The sequence below is a fragment of the Carcharodon carcharias genome, chromosome 5 (assembly GCF_017639515.1).
Source record: "Carcharodon carcharias isolate sCarCar2 chromosome 5, sCarCar2.pri, whole genome shotgun sequence".
Classification (NCBI taxonomy): domain Eukaryota; kingdom Metazoa; phylum Chordata; class Chondrichthyes; order Lamniformes; family Lamnidae; genus Carcharodon; species Carcharodon carcharias.
The window spans coordinates 173,503,896-173,527,057 of record NC_054471.1 but is presented as its reverse complement, the minus strand read 5'-3'; positions in this window follow the sequence as shown (position 1 = coordinate 173,527,057).

Sequence of the window (23,162 nt, the reverse complement as noted above, 5' to 3'; positions counted from 1 at the left end):
CCCATGTTTTGGTAGTGGCCCAAATGGTGTTGCTGATAAATGTGATTTGTCTCACCTGCACTTTCCAGCAAAGTAAGAAAAATAAGGAGATGAGAAGGTCAACAGAAAAGGCCTTAAAGGGGAAATAGGAAGAGCAATGGGAAATGCAGAAATTATTGTAAGCACATTTGGAGTCTAGGGAGACTAAAATGTACTTAAAGGGTGGACAGCTGTGGGTAGCTGTTGCATTTTGAATATAATAAAAGGGTCGTTAGATTGTGGAAGCTTTTTATGGATACAGGGAAAAGCTACGCTTACAATTACTAAATTACAAACATTATTATTACTATTTAAACACTGGGCAGAATTTTGCCCTTGGTGGGCATGTGGGTCCCACCGGCTTGGCGGTAGGCGGACAGCTGACCCCCGCCACTGAAACGGGGCCCACCGCCATTTTGTGTAGGCGGGCCAATTAAGGCCCGCCCAGCGGCCTGCCCAACAGGAAGCACATGCGGGAGGTGGGGGGATTCCCCATCTGTCAAAGTGCGCTCTTTCACGTGCATATTGCTCCCTGAGGAAAAGTACTGTCTCAGGGAGATTACTGACTGTCCAGAAAACTTTAAAAATAGAAAAATTAAAAAATTATTAACATATCCCCCTCATATGACAACGTCACACAAGATGGGACATGTTAATAAATAACACATAAAATGTATTAAAGTTTTTAAAAATGGACATGAAACTTCATCCCGCCAGTGGATGAGGTTTCATGTATTATCAGAAGCCCGCTGGGGCTCATGGCCTGTCTGCCAGCCTTAAGGTTGGACAGGCAGGTCTTTAATTATCTTAATTAGCCTGTCAATGGCCTCAATTGACCATTGACAGGTTGGCGGGCAAACAGCTGATTTAGCTGTCCACCCGCCTTCCTAAAAATTTAAAGGGACCGGGATGATGTTGGGGGTTCCTCCCAACGTCATCCCGCGTTATTTTCCCGTCGGTGAGTGGGCCCCGCCCCCAAATCGCCGACGGGAAAATTCAGGCCACTATTTATAAGGCTAACATATGCTAACTTCTGCAAATGAGTTAACAGAGAATCTTTTGCTGTGTTCACTGTTTTGTGTTAATATTAGGAAGGTGCCTGGTTAAAGGCCAAGCAACAAATGGTTAAAGGTCAGGCAGCAATTGTTTTTCCCAGTTTGTGACCGTTTTGATTACAACCATGGTGTAAAGTTGTTTGCTTAAAACTCAAAGTAAGGTCAAAAGTTAATGGCTAAATGTAACACAACTGATGATTGCTGTTTGTTTAGGATATCATTGAATAAGTAAATATTTGGCTGTTTGTAATCACCCTTGCGCAATGGTTGCTTGGTAGAACTGGGGACAGGTTGGGGAAGTATTGAAGCAAGCAGACCTAGGAGGAGATTGGCCAAACTTGCTGTTGGGACCTTCCTGCTCTAGGAAGGGTTGCTGGGGATGAAAATGAACCAATCATGGTCTGTTGCTATCAGAGAAATAAGCCAATCAATAAATGTGTACATGACAAGGAGGGAAGCAGAGTCCTACTTGAGCACAAAACAAAAACAAAAATACCTGGGAAAAACTCAGCAGGTCTGGCAGCATCGGTGGAGAAGAGCACAACTGACGTTTCGAGTCCTCATGACCCTTCAACAGAACTAAGTAAAAATAGAAAAGGGGTGAAATATAAGCTGGTTTGGGGAGGCGGGGTTGGGACAAGAAGAGCTAGGTAGAGGGCCAGTGATAGGTGGAGATAACCAAAAAATGTCACAGACAAAAGGACAAAGAGGTGTTGAAAGTGGTGATATTATCTAAAGGAATGTGCTAATTAAGGGTAGAAAGCAGGACAAGAAAGGAGATATGGCTGTGAAAGCGGGTTTTAGTAAACACCTTGTCAAACACCAGGAGAGAAATGGAAAGCAATGAAGATAAACAAGGCAAAAGAGAGATACGAAAATCCTGACGGAGAGAAGAGCAAAACTTCTTCAAGGTAGGCATTCCTTGAAGAGAAGTGGCAGTCAATTAAACACAGAGATAAAAGCAAAGAACTGCAGATGCTAGAAATTCAAAACAAAAACAAAAACAAAAATACCTGGAAAAACTCAGCAGGTCTGGCAGCATCAGTGGAGAGAAGCACAGTTGACGTTTCGAGTCCTCATGACCCTTCAACAGAACTAAGTAAAAATAGAAAAGGGGTGAAATATAAGCTGGTTTAAGGGAGGAAGGGGGGGGGGTGTTGCCTGGTGTTTGACAAGGTGTTTACTAAAACCTGCTTTCACAGCCATATCTCCTTTCTTGTCCTGCTTTCTACCCTTAATTAGCACATTCCTTTAGATCATATCACCACCTTCAACACCTCTTTGTCCTTTTGTCTGTGACATTTTTGGTTATCTCCACCTATCATTGGCCCTCTACCTAGCTCTTCTCGTCCCAACTCTCCCCCCTTAAACCAGCTTATATTTCACCCCTTTTCTATTTTTACTTAGTTCTGTTGAAGGGTCATGAGGACTTGAAACGTCGACTGTGTTCTTCTCCACTGATGCTGCCAGACCTGCTGAGTTTTTCCAGGTATTTTTGTTTTTGTTTTTGTTTTGGATTTCCAGCATCCGCAGTTCTTTGCTTTTACCTATTTGAGCATGATGGTCGTTGAGCTCGAGGCCATCACTGCAGCTGGACGAGGAAAGAGGACAGCCTGGTAAGCTATCTGAACAGAGAACGGGCAAGGACAGATCAATCACCTGCTCCTGTCTGTTTCTTGTGGAAACCTGGGCCAGGATATTGCCGTCAGCATGTGGGGGCACGCCCAACGCACAAACTGACACAAGATGACGTCCGGCATGCGTCCCGACATCATCGCATGCCATTTAGATCTTTCATTCGGCAGGCGCACGCTGGAGGCGGCTGCGCGCCTGCCAAACTGTCAGCGGCCTATTAAGGCCATTAAAAAAGTAACCAAGCTTATTAGCACCGCTGCCCTTAAGGTTGGTTGGCAGGCGAAAAGTTCAAATGGCTTTACGTTTTTCAGGAAACCTCATCCACTGGTAGGTTGAGGTTTCCTGATGGTTTTATTAAATAAATAAATAAATTTCCCGAAATACAAAAGCATGTCCCATCTCATGTGACGCAGTCACCTGAGGGGACATGTTTAGGTAACTTTTTAAATGCTTTATCTAATTATTTTAATATCAACTTAATCTCACTGAGGCAGCTCTGTGCCTCAGGGAGATTCCTGCACTTTTTCATGCACACGCTCAAAAGAGCCCTGACTCTCTCTCCTCCCCTCGCCCACACAGGTAGCGCCGAACCGGCCACGCATCACGCTGGGCACACTTTAATTGGCCTGCCCACATAAAATGGTGGTGCACAGCCAATCGCAGACAGCGATCGGCTCCACGGCCGCCCCACCTGCTTCCAACCAGCCCGCCTGACAAAGGTAAGTTTACAGCCCAAGCAGCGAAAGCGCTGGGTGAGTAGTCACTGGTATATGTATTATTGAACCGTCTGTAACAGAAATCAAATAATAAAGTGCAGTTGCTTTGGGCAAAATCTTGGGTTTTGGGTCATTGATATCCAGAGTAGACCTCCGAACCCAGGAGGTAGGAATTGCCCACACTGTAGCAAACTCGGCACCTGTTGAAGTGGAGCCCAACATGAGACTGTGGACTGAATTTCCCTGTGAGCTTTGGGAACTTGACGTTAGCACCCGGTCCCAAGCCCTTACGTGTCAGCAGCTAGACAAACACAGGATATTCTTGGAGGCAGCCTCCTAATTGGCCGCCTCTGCGTCCAATTAAGGACAGTGGGCAGATTCCCAATTCTACCAGCACAAGCAGAGAGCTGGCAGCTCTGGAGCCTCAGCAGCCTCTCTCAGTTAGGGAGGCGGTGGTGTAGTGGTATTGTCACTGGACTAGTACTCCAGATACCCAGGGTAATGCTCTGGGGACCCAGGTTTGAATCCTAGCACAGCAGATGGAGAAATTTGAATTCAATAAAAAACCTGGAACTAAAAGTCTAATGATGACTATGAAACCATTGCTGATTACTGTAAAAACCCATCTGGTTCACTAATGTCATTTAGGGAAGGAAATCTGCCATCCTTACCTGGTCTGGCCTACATGTGACTTCAGACCTATCGCAATGTAGTTAACTCTTAACTGCTCTCTGAAATGGCCTAGCAAGCCATTCAGTTTCAAGGCAATTAGGGATTGGCAATAAATACTGGCCGATCCAGCGATGCACACATTCCATGAATGAATTAAAAAAAAGCTCCACCAGGAGGTTGGGGTGCTGATGAGGCAGCTCAGTGAACCAAAAGAGACCTTTTAAAAAGGGGGAAGACACGCTGGCCCTCAGATCAGAGGAAAAATCCCCTCACTTGGATACTTGGATTGTTGGGACTGCAGGACCATCCTTTGATGCCTGCAGCCCCCTCTTTGGTGTATGGAGACCACAGCTTCTGGATTGTCGTAGGGAGGCCACGTCCATTAGGCCGCGCGCAATGCGCGTGCTGCTCCACTTTTGCCAAAGTGCTAACGAACTGAACAAATCGCCTGTAATTGGCACCAGCCTCCACTGAGTGGGCAGCTGATCCACATCTTGGTCTTCCCACCCATCCCCTCCCCACCCACCCCTTATAACTTCCCCAGCACTGGGAATATGCGTTGGGGGCTTTTTTGACGCAACTCCTCATTATTTCCCCAGCCTGCTAGCCCAACTTGGGACCAGGAAAATTCAGCCCAAGGTTGAAAAATGAAGGAAAAATTGAGGGAGGGAAAGGGTAAAGAGTTTGCATCCAGGAACACAAGCTGTGGGAAAAAAAACAGAGATTTATCTATAAATTCCTCAATGCAATTTACTGACCAATTAATACATTTCAGGTAATGTTCAATTAAGGTGTGATTTTGCCAATATGTCAACCTTGAGTCCTCCAAGCCACCCACCATCCTTACTTGAATGTATATTGTTGCTGTTTCTTCAATGTTTTACTACTCCTTGCCTAACAGTGCTGGGATCAGCTTCATCATAGGGACTCCACTGGTTTAAAAAGGCTCACCACCACCCACCTTCTCAAGAGTGACTGGGGATTGGCAACAAATGCTGGTCTTGCAATCCCAAGAATGAACGAAATCAAAAATCATTGCTACTTTATGCAGAATTCTTCTGATGCTTGAAGTTTGGAAAAGATCACATAAAATCACATTTATTGATAAATATCAGAAATGTATTCTCCATGTAATTGACATTTATACTATTCTATTAATATTAGCTGGCATTCAAGCAGGTAGGGAATCTGACAAATGAAAAATTGTGTTTAAGAAAGTTTAATCTAAACAGTGATAACAATACTAAGCAAGTACGTGTGCTTGTTGTTAAAGAAAAAGACTGCCTGACGTCATCTGGTGGGAAGAATTCTGCATAAAGTAGCAATGATTTTTGATTTCATTCATTCTTGGGATTGCAAGACCAGCATTTGTTGCCTATCCCCAGTTGCTCTTGAGAAGGTGAGCCTTTTTAAACCAGTGGAGTCCCTGTGATGAAGCTGATCCCAGCACCATCAGGCAAGGAGTAGTAAAGCATTGAAGAAATTTCACCTGAAGTACAAAAGAAATCTTTTACATGACCCTGAGTTACCAGAGATCTTGAGCTGAGTGCCAAAGACCCTGTACTCACAAGCATTTCTGGTGTACAACTGTTCTTTCATATTTCTTCACAAACACCTCAACCACACCTTCATTTGTGGGACTATGTCCTTCTAGACCAGAGCTACCTGGGTATAATCAGTGGAGGTGAACTTGCTCTTTGCCAGTAGCATGAAACAGACTTAAAGTGAATCAGGGGTTCATATTACACACTGCATGTAAATCAGGCATAGTGTAAACAGGGTTGCCAGTATGTTGTGAATTTGTTTCACACCACAATGCTCGAAAGTATTTCTTCCCTGTTTATATCTGAATTCACATAGGGCTTCCCATTAAACAGCGCAATCCAATTTTGTGAGAACATGACTAATGGCTAATTATATTATAATTGTATTGAAACACCTCAGAGTGTAATATGATGCATGTTAATAACTCCAATACCATTGCACTGTCTGACTAATGACCATACTGAAATGATTGTAATATTCATTGATTGTATTGAGACACCTTATGATCCATGTGTAAAAGTTGAATCTGATTGCACTTTTTGTGATGGCGACTTAAAAACGTTTTGCAATGTTCTTCCAGATATTTTATGAATAAAGTTTTTTTTTTAAAGTGCTCCTGCTGGTAGCTCGGAGCATGAAACTTTAGGAACAGGAAAAGGCCCTTTGATTCAACAAGTCTGGCTGATCACATTTCACCCACCCTCCTACCAATCCCCTCACCAGAAACATTCATCACAGGGACTCCACTGGTTTAAAAAGGCTCACCACCACCCACCTTCTCAAGAGCAACTGGGATAGGCAACAAATGCTGGTCTTGCAATCCCAAGAATGAATGAAATCAAAAATCATTGCTAAGAATGTAGGAAATAAGAGCAGGAGTATGCCATTCACCCCCCACACCCCCCCGCCCCCCCCCCCCCCCGCCCACCCCCCCCCCACCGCGCCCCCGCCCCCCCCCCCACCCCCAAGCCTGCTCAGCCACTCAACTAGATCATGACTGATCTTCTACCTCAATGCCATTTTCCCACACTATCCCCATATCATTTGATGTTTTTAATATCTAGAAATCTATCAATCTCTGTCTTGAATATACTCAATAACTGACCTCTGGGGTAGAGAATTCCAAAGATTCATCACCCTCAGACTGAAGGAACTTCTCTTCATCTCAGTCTTAAATGGTCTGCCTCTTATTCTGAGACTGTGTCCCCTGGTTCTAGAATCCCCCATCAGGGGAAACATCTGTCTTGCATCTACCCTGTTGAGCCCTATAAGAATTTTGTATGTTTCAATCGGATCACCTCTCAATCTTCTAAACTCTAGAGAATATAGGCCCGGTCTCCTCACCCTCTTCTCATAGGACCAGGAATCAATCTGATGAACCTTTGTGAACTCTCTGTGGCAAGTATATCCTTCCTTAGGTAAGGAGACCAAAATTTTACAAATACTCCATGTGCGGTCTCAGCAAGGCTCTATACAATTGCAGCAAGACACTTTTACTCAAATCCTCATGCAATAAATGCTCTCTGCCTTCTTAATTGCTTGCTGCACCACATATTAGCTTTCAGTGACTTATGAACAAGGACATCCAATTCCCTTTGGATTTCAACACTTCCCAATCTCTCACCGTTTAAAAAATACTCTGCACTTCTGTTTTTCCTACCAAAGTGGAAAACTTCACATTTTTTCACATATTCCATTTGCATGTCCTTCCCCATTCACTCAGCCGGTCTAAACCCTCTTGAAGCCGGTTCGCATCCTCCTCACAACTCACATTCCCACCTAGTTTTGTGTCATCAACCAACTTGGAAATATTACATTTGGTCCCCACATCCAAGTTGTCTCGTGACCATATTTATAACAGTTGTTTTTATCATACCCTGGTAACTTACTCCATGGCTTTCATGTTAAGCCTCCCCCTCTTCCATGACAGGCAGAAGCAATTACTGAGAAGTTGGTTTAAACTCTAAAAGGGGGAAAAGTGTTCCAAACCCACCACAAATGCACCTGTTTCTGTTTCATTTATTTATTTTTTATTCGTTTATGCATTGTGGGTATCACTGGCTAGACCAGCATTTATTGCCCATACCTAATTGCCCTGGAGAACATGGTGGTGAGCTGCCTTCTTGAACTGCTGCAGTCCATGTGGTGTAGGTACACCCACAGTGCTGTTAGGAAAGTAGGTTCTCAATCATGTGCCTGTTGCATCTTGGAGAGGTGAAACACTTCACTAATATATTTAAGTAATGTCCCAACAGTGTGGTTGGGAACATGATTTAAGTTTAACAGCTGCTGGCAGGGTTTCTGAGGAAACCTAGCAGAGAAAGGGAGGTGGGAACCTGCTGGCTCAAGAAGGTTAAATGTTTTTTGCAGCTCTCCTTGTGGGCCAGGAGGAGCAGGAGTGTTCATCAAGGAAGCCATGAACCTCCCATTCACTGATCGGGACTTCGCTCTCCTCCTGCCACAAACATTGACCTTCTCCTCACAACCCCAATCCAATGTGAAAGTCAGCAGGAGAACTGCATCCATTAACTCCAACCCCTCTCAAATTCATCCAGACCATGTGCTATATTTGGCATCTGAGCTGAACTTGAAATCTCATTTCCTATCCATCATCATACAGCCTATTTCCAACTTTATAATATGGCCTTCACTATTATCTCGCTTCAACTGAAATCCTTACCCCTGAAATCTCAATTACTTCAATGCTGTCCTTCTAAACCTCCCAGAAGCTACAACTTGTCCAAAACTCTGCCAGCCACACCATGTCCTTCACTAAATCCCACTAGCCTAACACCTCTAACTGCTCTGAATGACATTGGCTCCCTGGTCCTAACACATTAAGGTTAAAATTCTTCTCCTTGTTTTCAAGACTCTCCAAAGCTTCACTCCAGCCTGGATCTGCAATTCCCTCCGGAACGATGATTTTTTTCTATACGTTCCCTCTGATACTAACTTTGTATGCCACTCTCCCACTATACAAATAAAAGTTGTTGGCACTACTGCTGAGCATACCAAGAGTTGTTTTAAGCTCTTTAGAGACCCAAGGAAGAGTGGGAGTCCTGCTTTAAACCCCTGTCCACTGGACTAGTACATACAAACAGTAAGCACCATTTTCCTGTTTTGGTACTGGGAATTTTATCTATTAACTCCCCCCATATTTTGAGTCTTCCTAGCTGGAAAGATGAGCTGGATACTAATTTGTAGGCCTTTGCCCATACTGCTCTGAGTTCAATTAATCTGAGGTAAAGAACATCATCCCAAGAACTCTCATCCTGTGCTGCCATCTGCACTTTCCCAAATGACATCGTTTAGTTTGGGAATTCTCTTTGCAGGAAGTTGCAGGGTGAACCTATATTTCCTGGTTTATTAGCTACATTACCACATGTCAATCCATTTAATGTTGTGCTGCTATGATCTACTCTGATGTATTTAATTCCACTCCAATTTGTCTCTAGTGAACTGGGGCCGGATTTTCGCTACCAAGACAGGGAACTCGAATTCAGAAATTTTGCAACTCATAGGACCCGCCTTGGTAAAAAGCACCCATATGTGCAATTTTCACTCCAGGGTGGGACGGGTGCAGGACAGAGTCCAGCCCGCTGACCCTGGAAGTGTAGGTGGCCAAGGGGGGGGTGGGCGAGTGCTAAGATGGGTTGGTTAGAAGGCCCAGCTTTTTTCTCTGGGACTAGGTCCAAGTTGCTTTAGCAGTTCTTAAGCCCTCTAGCCCTCACTCCTCACACCCCCTCACCCCTCCCATGGTCCCTCATACCCCTATGCCAATGCAATGCCAACTCATGCCCTCCACCCACCCCATGCCCCCCATACCTTCCAAGCCAACTCAAAACCAACTCATGCACCTCACCCACCTCCTTTGACTCTCATACCTCATGCCTATCCAATGCCAGTTCATGACCCCACCCACACTGCATGGTCCCTCATCCACCCATGCCACCTCTATAGTCACTCACCCAGCATCCACCATGAGCAGACCTCAGGAGTCATGAGGATGGGGAAAAAATTCTAACAATCTAATACAGCTCTCACTCCTGCACAATTGATAGTAAAAACACTCTCATTCATAAAACTCATTCAAAGTTTTAAATCTCCTCAAATGATTAGCCTCTTATTAATCTCCATCTTACTAGCCACATCAAAGACAGCTAATCCTTTAATAGCTTCTTTAACTGTCAATCAAACTGTGAACTCATAGGGCAGAATTTTACGGCAGCGAGATTTTATGTTCCCGCTGAAGTCAATGAGGTTTATAATATCTCGTTGCATTTTAAGGCCCTATCCCCGCTGAAATGGGGCCGTAAAATTCTGCCCATAAATCCCTGTTCAGATAATTGTAGCTTTTGAAACTCAGTCAAGCATTTAAAATAACAATATTAGGCCTTGGCAAAATGTCAACAAGGAGTTCTATTGAAACTGCATGAATAAATGCTGATTTATTTCTAACCTACGCCTGTCAATCAAAGCAAGTACAGCAGAGTGTTTTTCTTTAAAATCTCACTGACAGCTGCAGTCTTTATTTTTAAAGGAATGGGGGATTTAAAAAACTTTGGACCATAATGTTTATACAGACATTATCCGCCCTTCAAGAGCGTTTACATTTGTTCAATCAATTCGTGACTTCGACACTGCAGGTTAAGACACTTGCAACAGCCAAAATGGAGTCTATTTCAAATCTCAACTAATTTTAAATGGACCACCAAGTTACGCCTGTGCAACTCATGCCCTGACCTCTTCCTCTCCTAGCGAATATAGTTTCAGCAGGAAATGAGGGCAGGATTACAAATCCAGGTCCCACCTGCTATTTTTAAAGATCCCGGCTTGGAGTCTTCCCGGCTATGCAAACCTCCAGCCCATGATCTCACACATGCTGCCCATTCTTAAGCATCGCTGACTCCAAATTTGTCCCCAGTTTCATTCTTTTAATTATTATACCAATACTTTCCACTGCAGCTCTGGAGTACATAAAATAGCGTATCATAAAGCGGCAGGCCAGTGTTGCAAGCATGTATAACTGTAGATTTTGAATAAAGAATAGTAATTTGTATTATTATTCTTACATAAACAGTTCAAATTCTAGTCCTAAACAAACAATAAAATACAGTGCAAGACAGTCCAGATCAATGGACCTGATCATGAGGGAGTGGGTCATTCTACAGTGTTTGGTATCGGTTAGAGCTTTTCCTGTAACCTTCAGTTGGAATATTATTTGCATGATGGAATGAGTGAGATATCTGGAACCTTAGTGACTGACAAGAACAACAGTCTATCTCTTTAACCAATGGGGATTAAGGATTAAGAAACAATGGAATGACTGAGATGGAAGGTTAGGGCTGGGTTTCGCCATCAAGGCAGGAGGCGTGTGTCAGGAAATCTCCTGACTTAGCAGATCCGTCTCCGTGGAAACCATCCCCACAAGCATGGTTTTGCTCGGTGGGGAGTGGGGGGGAGCAGTTGGAGTGGATTGGAAGTATGATGGAGTCGGGCCTGCTGCCCCTGGATGCTGCTCGGAGCTGGCCATGGAGATGGGCGAGTGCTAAGGTAGGCTTATCAGGCAGCCTGCCTCAGTTCTTTGAGACTTAGGCCCAATTGCATAAAAGGTTTTAGGTTATCTAGGGCTTCTGGCTCTCACTCCCCACCCACCCTCATACCCCTTTATACCCTCATTCCAACCCATGCCCCCTCATACCACCATACCCACACATAACCCCATGCCCCCTCACAACCTCATATCCTCTCATAACCCAATGCCACCTCCATGACCCCTCATACCCCCATGCCACTTCCATAACCATTCACCTAGTATCGATTATGGAAAAGCCATGTGGAGATGGAAAAGAATTAAGCTTCTAACAATATAAGAGAGCTCTCACTCCAAACACAACGGATATTGAGGAAAAACTCCCAACCATGAAACCTGTCCACAGACTTTAAATCCCCTCAAGTGGTCAATCTGTTGTAAAAACAAATTTCTATCCACTAACCACATCAAAGACAGTTAATCCTTTGTTAGCCTCTTAAAACTGTCAATCAAAATATAAACTCAGCCCCCCTGTCGAGATAAGTGGTTTTGGTGTTCTTGAAATGTAGTCAAACATCCATAATGAGCACAGCTGTAATAACAAAATGTCAACAATGAAGTCTATTGGAACTTCAGAAACAGATGGCTAATGTTTTTTTTTAATTACACCAAATGGCCTGTCAATCAATGCAGTCCAGCAGCGTGTGTTTGCTTTTTTTAATCTAACTGACAGCTGCTGCCTGTTTTTTTTTAATCTTTAAAAGACTGGGTATTTAAATAATTTCATATCATAATACTTAAACAGACCTTATCCATCCTTCACGAGCATTTACGCCTCCTCCACAAATTGTAACTCCCACACAACTGATTAAGGGTCTAGGAACAACAAAAATGGGGACTGTTTGAACCTAGTGCTAATTTCAAATAGCCCTGTTGAGTTTGGGTACCCGCTTGTATGAATCATGCCACGCGCCCTTCCCCCTACTGACAAAAATAGGATCTGCCGGAAATGAGGGCAAGTCTTACACATCCGGATCACACCAACCATTTTTAGAGGTCTCCAGAATAGGCTCAGCTCCATGAAAATCTGGACCTGGGGGTCAAATCAGGTACAGAAAGAGAAATAAAGGAAATGATAGAAAAATTGGATTAAGCGAGAGTACAAATAGAAAGGAAAAGAAAGAAAATCATTTTGCAATTTGAAATTTTCAGAATTTCTGAGCAGATTTATTACATGCAGAAATTTCAACGGTTTAGATAGTTTCTCCAACTGGGCTGGAGTGATTGATTCTTATTGCATTAACAATTATAATGTCAATAAAAGGGTAATTATGCTGTTCATTGTGAACCCTGACATTCCCCGCAACAGGTTTAATGGACAATTAATGTACAGATCTAGCAAAGTTCTTAAAAATAACAGGGAGGCTAAGGGTGAGATCCCATTTGTCGGAAACAAATAGCAAATAGGTTTAAATCAATCAGCAAGTTCACAACTCATGGACTGTCTCTTCTTTCCTTGGCCCATTATACTTACTTTCATTCTGGCATCTAAAACATGTTAGCACTGCACTAAAACAGATTACTAAATAACAAATGTCAAGGGCAGCATGCGAGCCAAGACTCAATATCTTACACACACACTAACACTACAACAGGAAGCAGCTGCTCTCTGCTGTAGAGAAACTATATTACATTACTTCAAAAACAATGGAAAGGGAGCATAACAAATGTAGATTTATAGAGGTCAATTTTAACTTGGATCAATGTGCGGGGGACCCGTAGTGAACGGCGCATCTGAAAGTCACCAAGGAAGCAAAACCTAGCCAATTTTAACAGCTGAGCCTCATTTTTTTTTTAAATCTGTGTCCCAGTGATGACAGGATCAGTACACAGGAGCACGACTTGGGACTGAAGCTCATGCCTGTGGTGATCCAAGGGAATGGTATAAAGTAAGAGCAAGGTGTTGCCGAGCCAATACAGGCGAGAAGTGGATGGAGAAAGGCTAGGGTTCAGGAAGTCCAAAAATTCCACGAAGGGTCCAGGGCAGCACTCCTGCTTTTCTTGATCCAAGAAATTGCCATACACAAGTAACATCTTTTTCACATAACATGATCCCTTCTGGCCATTCCTCAACCTTAGTTTTCCTTCGACTAGCAGAGTTGGTCCTCTGCTGACATCCTGAATGCCAAAGTTAAAATGCTGTTGCAGCGCCAATGAATGATGTCAATGGGCAGCAACTTCTAGATTTAAATTAGGCCCATGATGCCTGCAGCTGGGGCCTCAGCCGACTTTAAAGTCAGTGAAGGTCAAATGTCAGCAGGAGGGAACCCTGCAGCCTTGGGTTGGTGAGTGGACTCAGACTCAAACCCCTCCATATAACCTTTCCCAATAGTGGACACAGGGATTCAGATCAACCTCATGACCACGATATGTCACTGTGTGTGCTGTAGCAGATCTGGGATCTGAAAGTTTTTTCTATATATGTGTGTGTATGTATATATATATTATATATATATATATATTCTATATATGTACACATAGAAAATTAATTTTAAAAAATGAAAGACTGACAGATCCTTCTACACAACAATAGAATATTCTCTCATTTACCGTACACAAACGGAACACCAGTCCACTCAATAAGTGTGTCCTTTGATGTCAAACTCAAGCAGCATTTTCGAATGCACAGTACAATCATTAGAAAATCATTCTAAATTTATACAATACTATACATTAAATTTAAATTTTGCACCGAGACCTCCTGTGCCATTGCTCACAGGGCACAAAGCAGATTGTGGGCAATAATCAAGAAAATCTTGCTTTGCCACTTAAAATTTCAGATATAAAGGGAAATATTTTGCTCCCATGCGCCCAGAATTGAACCACATGCAAAGGAAGTGTGAGCCAAAGAGAGGTCTTCAACATTGTGTCTGTAAGACTATGAGCCATAGTCCCTTCCATCTGATTGTTGTTTGAAAGTGTTGGAATGCGGCATTTAAAATTTTACAGCATACTATGTAAATAGTTTTGAATTTTCAATTTTTGTTAAATCCGTTCAACTATTCTTCTTTTTAAAAATATCAAACGTGGACTGAAGTTCTTGCATCAGTTATCAAACTCTTAAGCTGCACTTTATACCATTCTAGCTGGTGGCTTTTTTACAATGATGAAGGAGTGGGAGTTTTAAGCTGGAAGATTTTGTGGAGCTGGGTATTCATGGGGTTAAATGCAGTAAAATATAACCTCATTGTGAGGTTGGCTCCAACCCCTCAACTTCCACATTTCACTCCAGTGTGGTAGGCTGCAGTGCATAATTCCCTCGGGTGAGTTATGTTATCAATTAAAGGCACATTAACATGGGTTTAACTGTGGGTCCAAGGAATTCCCTGGTTCCAGGAACTTACCAGTGAATGCAAGGCAAGAACACAGTGGTAATTGAGGGGGATGAAGACATAACAGTGAAAAATGCCAACAAATGCTCATTACTCATTTTCTTACCTGCTTGTGAGAAAGCATTTGTTCACAGTGCCTGTGCTGAGAGGTAACTTTATAAACTTCAGAGATGCCATCTATACTTTGAGGGTCTGATCTATCAGATCAGCATGAATGCTGCCTCAGATTGGACTTTAAATGAAGATCAAGATGACCAGCAGCAGCACCAACAGGTACAACCTGCTGTTCGCCAACATGGAGCTTCACAGAAGAGAGGAAACAAGCAGATATGTGCAAGAGACCACAGAGGATCTACAGACCTTGAAATGTCTAAATACCAGTGCCTCAGAATGTTGCATCAGGTGGTGACAGACATTTGCTGCCTGCTGGAATAAGACCTGCTGCCAACTGGACCTGGTGGCCACACTTTACCAGTGACGGACCTCAACCATTTTGCCACTGGATCCTTCTGGGGCTTTGTTAGAGACATTTGCAGCATCCCACAGTCAGTGGCCCCACAAATCTATTAGCCAGATAACTGATCGCTGGTTTTCCAGGGCTGTCAATGATGTCAATTTCGTCTGCTGTGACACGAGTTAGAATGAGTGGGTGTTCGAGATTGTGGCTCTGACTGGCATCCAGCAGATGCAGGGAATCATCTACAGTACACACGTGGCAATTAAGACAAGTCCAGATCACCCAGGAGTGTTCATCAACCACAAGGGCTTCCACTCTATCAATGGAGTCTCTGGTCTCTCCAATTACATACAAACAGACGATTTAGGAGCAGGAGTAGGCTACTTGACTTCTCGAGCCTGCTCCGCTATTCAATAAGATCATGGCTAATCTGATTGTAACCTCAACTCCACATTCCCACTTTTGTCTGATAATCTTTCAGCCCCTTGCTTAGCAAGAATTTTTCCAACTCTGCAAGGAGTTGCAAATTCAAAGACTCTGTTTCCACGGCTTTTTGTGTAAGAGAGTTCCAAAGACTCATGATCCACTTGGAGAAAAATATTCTCCTTATCTCTGTCTTAAATGGGCACCCCCTTATTTTTAAACAGTGACCTCTGGTTCTAGATTCTCCCAAAGGAGGAAACACCCTCTCCATATCCACCGGGTCAAGACCCCTCAGGATTTCATATGTTTCAAACAAGTTGCCTCTTACTCTTCTAAACTCCAGCGGATACAAGCCTAGCCTGTCCAACCTTTCCTCATAAGACAATCCTCCCATTCCAGGTCTATTAAGCCTTCTCTGAACTGCTTCCAACACGTTTACATCCTTCCTTAAATAAGGAGACCAATACTGTAACCGGCACACCAGATGTGGTCTCACCAATGCCCTGTATAACTGAAGCATAACCTCTCTACTTTTGTACACAATTCCCCTCACAATGAACAATAGCATTCTATTAGCTTTCCTAACTACTTGCTGTACCTGCATTCTAACCTTTTGCGATTCATGTACTAGGATACCCAGATACCTCTGCATGTCAGAGCTCTGCAATCTCTCACCATTTAGATAATATGCTTCTTTTTTATTCTTCCTGCCAAAATGGACAATTTCACATTTGCCCGCATTATACTCCATTTGCCAGATCTTTGCCCACTCATTTAACCTATCTGCATCCATTTGTCCCCTCCTCATGTCCTCTTCATAACTTACTTTCCTACCTATCTTTGTGTCATCATTGCTCCCTTCATCCAAGTTATTTGTATAAATTGTAAAAAGTTGAGGTCCAGCACTGATCCCTATGGCACACCACTCGTTACATCTTGCCAACCAGAAAATGATACATTTATGCTTACCCTGTTTCCTGTTAGCTAGCTAATCTTCCATCCATGCCAATATGTTATCCCCTACACCATGAGCTTTTATTTTCTGCAATACCTTGTGATGTGACACCCTATCAAGTGCTTTCTGGAAATCTAAGTACAGTATTTCTACCAGTTCCTGTTCATCCACAGCACGTTACTTCTTCAAAGAACTCCAATAAATTGGTTAAACATGATTTCCCTCTCGCAAAACCATGTTGACTCTGCCTGATTACTTTGAATTTATCTAGGTGCCCTGCCATAATGTCTATAATAATAGCATCTCACATTTTTCTTATGAAATGTTCATTTAACTGGCCTGTAGTTTCCTGCTTTCTGACCCCTCCAATCTAATGGAAACTTGTTTGAATCTAGTGAATTTTAGAAAATTAAAACCAACACATCTACTATTTCACTAGTCACTTCTTTTAAGACCCTAAGGTAAAGTCTATCAGGACCCAGGCACTTGTCAGCCAACAGCTCCAACAATTTGCTCAGTACCACTTTTCTGGTAATTGTAATTTTCTTGAGTCCCCCTCCCTCCCATTTCCTGATTTACAGCTATTCTGGGATGTTACTTTTATCCACTTTAATGAAGACCAATGCAAAATACCTGTTCAATTCATCTGACATCACCTTATTTTCCATTGTTAATTCCCCACACCATTTTCTATAGGACAAATACTCACTTTGTTAACTTTTCTTTTTTAAGTATCTATAGAAACTCTTAAATTTCTAGCTAACTTTCTTTCATACTCTAATATTTCCCTCCATATTAATCTTTTAGTTATACTTTGCTGTTTTTTATATTCTGTCTAATCTTCTGACCATCCTTGCGCAATGATATGTTTTTTCTTTAAGTTTGATACTATTATTAACTTTTTAGTTAACCACAGGTAGTTGGTCCTCCCTTTGGAATTTTTCTTTCTCATTGGAATGTACCTATTCTGCTTATTCTGGAATATCCTTTTACTCTGCCACTGAATTTCTATTGACCTCTCTCTTAATCTAATTTGCGAGTTCACTTTAGCTAACTCTGCTTTCATGCCCTCATAATTGACCTTAATTAAGTTTAAAATACTAATCTTGGACCCACATTTCTCTCCCTCAACTGAATGTATTCATATTATGACTACTGCTGCCTAGGGGTACCTTCACAATGAGGTCATTAATTAATCATATCTCATTTCACAGTACCAGATGTAGTAGAGCCTGCTCACTGGTTGGCTCCAGAACATGCTGTTCTAAGAAACTATACTGAAAACATTCTATGAACTCTTCACCTGGGCTACCTTTGCTCATCTGATTTTTCCAGTCTATATGTAGATTGAAATTCTCCATAATTATCACCATACCTTTCTAACAAGCTCCCATCATTTCTTTCTACCATGTGGGTACTGTTAGGGGACATGCACACACTCCCACAAGTGACATCTTGCTTTTATCATTTCTCATCTCTACCCAAACCGCATCTACATCCTGGTTTCCTATACTTGGGTCATCCCTCTCTATTGTGTTAATACCATCATTAATTAACAGAGACACCCCTCCACCTTTTCCTAGCTTCCTGTCCTTCCTAAATGTCATGTACCCTTCAATATTCAGGTTGCAATCTATGTCATCCTGCAGCCATGTCTCTGTAATGGCTAACAGATCGTACTTATTTATTTCTATCATTTCATCTATTTTGTTTCGAATGCTACATGTATTCAGATCTAGAACCTTTAGTTTTATCCTTTTACTACTTTTGTAATAAAAATTATTAGCTTTATCTGTTAGATTTGTACTCTCTATCCCTTCCTATCACAGTCTGTTTATCATTTCCCATATTAGTACCTTTCTCTCTTGCCTCGTCTCTACTCTTTGATTTACCACATCTTCCTAAATTTGATCCCTTGCCCCTACTATTTAGTTTAAAATCCTCTCTACTTCCCTAGTTATGCAGCTTGCTGGAACACTGGTCCCAGCATGGTTCAGATGTACACCATCCCAACAGTACAGCCCTCACTTTCCCCTTACTAGTGCCAGTGCCCCAGGAACCAGAACCTACTTCTCTCACACCAGTCTTTCAGCCAAGCATCCATTTCTCTAATCGTATTTGCTTATGCCAAATTGCACATGGCTCGGGTAATAATCCAGAGATTTTTACCTTTGAGGTTCTGCTTCTTAATTTGGTGCCTTGCTCCTTATACAGACTATGCAGAACCTCTGTCCTTGACCTGCCTATGTCTTTGCTACCTACATGGACCACAATGGCTGGATCCTCCCCCTCCCACCCAAGTTCCTCTCCAGCCCTGAGTAGATGTCCCAAACCCTGGCACCAAGCAGGCAACACAGCTTTCTGGACTCTCACTCTTTGCTGCAGAGAACAGTTTTAATTCCCCTCACTATAATGTCTCCTATTTGTTTTAGCTCCGCCCACTTGAATGGCTTCCTGTACCACAGTGGAATGGTCAGTCAGCTCATCCACCCTGCAGCCCTACTTTCATCCAAAAAAGCTGAAAGAACCTTAAATATGTCAGACAATTGCATAGGTTGAGGTTCCTGCACTCCTGCCCTCTGGGTCCCCTTACCTGCCTCACTCTGTCCCTGACAACTGACCAAATCAGAAGATCCTATCCTAAGGGGTCTGCCTGCCCTGGTACAAAGTATCCAGGTAACTTTGCCCCTCCCTGATGCATCACAGTATCTGCAGCTCAGCCTCCAGCTCAATGACTTGGAGCTGAAGCTCCTCGATCCGCAAACACTTACTGCAGACATGTTTGTCCTGGATCACACTGGCATCCAGGAATTCCACATGCTGCAGCCATGACACATCACCTGTCCTGCCATCCTTAATGTGTTTTAATTAACTAGTTAACTATTTTGCTTTTAAAATATATTTATTAACCATACCACCAGCTTGCGTACTATTTTAAACCTTAGGAATACCAACTACCCACTTACCAGCTACTCACCAAACAGTTAGCTTATTTTCCTGCAGTAGAGTAAGAATCAATTTCTACAGGGTGAAAAAGTTAGAAAAAGTAAAGGAGCACCTCCTTCACCTCTCCACTTAACTCCCTCACTCACCCAACTCCCAGGGCTCTGTTCAAAGTCACGCTCAGTCTTAAAATGTTGCTGATGACACCTCTCAGTAACCTGAGGAATGAGGATCGAGAACGAATGTCCAATGAACGCCATTTCACCACCAGATTTGTCACTGAGAATGCCTTCAACGTGAAGAAAATGCACTTGTGGTGTCTGTACAAATCTGGAAGCACCCTTTGGTACGCACCAGCCAGAGCCTCCAAAATGGTTGCAGTGTGCTGTTCTCTGCACAATATTGCAGGGTGGAGAGGTTTGGCCTTTAGGAGGAACATGATACAGAGCCTCTTTAGAGGATTTTGAGGAAGAGGAGGGTGAAGATGAGCAGGAGGAGGTGGAAGGTGAAGTTCTCTTAGGTTCCACAACTGCATTCATTTATCAGCCACCCTCAAAAGCCGCTTTTGCCACCACTCCCTCAATGCCACTAACACAAAGCAGGCCTGCAAACAACCAAACCTCCCTTTCACAGCACCAATTGCTTAGCATTAATTCATGGCTTCCCCTTTATCATCAGACAATTGGAAATGTCACATGCCAGCCTGTGTGGAGAAAGCTTGAGTCAGTTGCTTATTAGCACACATTACAATGAGTATTGAGGTAATTTTAACCTATGTCACCTGGCAGGAAAGCGGAACGATTGGATTGATATCCATTTTACAATCTGCAACGATGTTACCTTCCATCGCTTCCCGTCCAATCCACCAGCTGGGTAAGTTTGATTAAAATTACCCCTATATTTTTAATACTATAAAATCAAGGGCAGAATTTTGCCCTTGTCAAGCGGGCATGGCGGGCGGGCCCACCCACCCAGTCACAAAGCCGACCACCGACCGCAATCAGGCCCCAACTGCGATTTTGCGCTGGATGGCCAATTAACAGCCAGCCAGCGTTAAACGTGCACTGCAGCGCTCAGCGCTACCAGGTGGAGCTGAAGATATTTAAAATCGTGAAAACATGTCCCCTCATGTGACTCCATCACATTAGCAGGGAAATATTAAAAGGGAGTGTAAATAGTTTTTGTTTAATCACTGGACGAAACCTCATCCCGCCCGTGGATGAGGTTTCGCCAAAAATGCAAAGGCCGATTGGCCTTTTCGCCCTCCCGCTAACTGAACAGTTGGACGGGTAGCGAAAAATTCTAATCAATTAATTGATTAAGGGCCATAATAGGCCACTTAATTGTCGGTGGGCATGCTTCCGACTCCCACACGTGCCCGTCTAACCGAAATATCACGCGTCATTTTATGCTCATTTGGGTCAGGCGCACGCTTGCCCGAACGAGAGAAAAATTCTAACCCAAGCCACTTGAAAGTGATGGTCTCATGATACACAACTCTCTGGTTCTTTTGCTCCAACCAACAAACACATTGGGATCCATATCAACCCTCCGTCTCCCTAAGATGGAAGGGAGAGTGCCGGGTCGGGGCGTTACAAATTAAAATCGTGTAAGGTGGCCATAATCTACCGCGTAAGCATCTGTTACCATTTTTACAGCAGTGGTTTACATGGCCTGTCTGAGGCGGGACAGTCAGTTATAATATTGAAATCAGGCTCTCCGAGGGCGGTTGGGAGCCTGATTTAAATTTAACAGCTGCCAGCCAAAGTTCACAGGGCTCGAGAAACTCAGCAGCTAATGGAGAAGGGAGCTGTTCTTTCCAGAAGGTAAGTGTCTTTTTTTAAGAGCACGGTTTGTGAGCCAATAGCAGCAGGATTGCTCTTCACAGCTCCTCCGGCAAACCTGCTGCCAATCGTCGCCTTTCCTTGCTGCTGCCAAGCCAATATCCTCCAAACCTCATAACACCAAGAGTGTTACCCCCACGATACCTATTCCTCGCTCCTGATTTCCGGCCGAACTCTACCCTTTGCATCCCAATGGCCTTCCCACTTATCAGACGACCAGATTGACAGGGTGGCAAATGGAATGAAAAGATAATAACGAGGTTCAGCCTTTATATCCTGCATCACGTCCCCATGCCTGGGATTTCCGACTTTCTCCCCATTATCGTGCTGCCCCACTTCCTCCCTACCACCCTGGAGTTGTTTTCAAAAAGTCAGTTCACCTTTAAGTATGCATTGGAGACATCAATGGCTCATTTTACATGTTGTGCTAGTGACTCATTAGGAGCTGCAGCCAAGAGTATTCAAGCCGCTATTTGGTTGAAACGAACTGACATTCGCTTTTGGGTTCCGTTTCTTAAGAGTGTGAGTTTATAAACACTGAAAATGGGTTAGGGAAATGGAGCACCCATCTAAGGCACGGAACTATCCCTCCTCATAGACCAACCAAGGAGGTCGTTCACAAAAACTGAAGTCTTTTCAATATCTGAGCCAGCTCACTGATGGACTAAACACTCAAGGAATATTTAACCAACTCAAGCACCAACAGGAACAGAAAAATATCACACTATACTGCTCTAGTCCTCTTGGTAGACACCAAAAAAAACAACCTGAATTTGATAACTTAGGTTGGTATAACCATTGGGTAATTATTTACCAGGCACCTGCAATCATCAATATACACATAAATACCAGAACTGCTCTCATTCTAAGAACCCTGTTTATTTATTTGATTATCAGACTGAAATCATTAAAGCATAGATTTTACCCATGACCAAGTGGACTCTGTTGGACTCCCAATATACGTAATTTCTTCTTCGTTTTCTTCTTCTGTCATTTTCTTTTCATATTTCCCCTATATGATTTACAAATCCAAGTTAAATACAGATCCTGACTTGTACTCTCCAGTAGAGCAGTGTGGTTTCTGAGAAAATCTTGGGTACTGGCTATCCAGCAGGTTGCTGATCATGTTTATGTGCTAATTTTACATGACCATCCAAGCAGAAACCTGAGCAGGGAGTCAGACTGCAGTCAAAACTACCCCTGACCCCTAAGATATTCATCCAGTGTCACAAAGCAACAAATTAAGCTGTGGTTCTAATGGCAAGTCAAAAGATTGGTAAACAACCTGACAAAATATTTTAAAAGTAGTTCAAGTTTTATTAAATATTACTCATCATAGGCTTGATAACATCATAATCCTCTAGAGACCTCAAATTGGACATTATCACAGGATAGCACGAGATCACTTGAAGCAGTATAAGCTACTTCTAATTCAGGGTTTGGGGTAAAGAAATCAAAGAAAATAATATATGAAGCACTGAATAAAAAAAGCACAAATTAATAGTGATTTAATTTTCGTGGTTATTTGATTACATCAGAATGTTGCAATAGTTGCAAACAACGTCATAAAAGGGATACTCACTGTTTAGATCTCCTTTAAGGCAATTGTGCCTATCAGTTAATGTAATAAAGCCAAATGAAAGGGCTCATTCACGACTCAAAGAACAAGAACAAGGTCAGAGTCCAAAAGACCCTAATTCAAGTAAAACAAGACAAAGGAGGCATCACAAGTCAAATGTGTGAGTCTAATCCAATGCTGCTTTGAGATTTTGTTTATAGTGCTGTAGCTGCTATTCAGTGTGCATTACTTATACAAGTTCTGTTTTATTCTGCCTGTGTTGTGCTGCATTTGAATCACTCAGGCTATACGGAAGGAGGTGAATTTCCTCACAGCTCCTCCAGTTCCACCATCATAGCTTTGGCAGAAGTTCTGCAGCAAGCCTGTTTACATATCTTTAGATTGGGAAGTGGGAG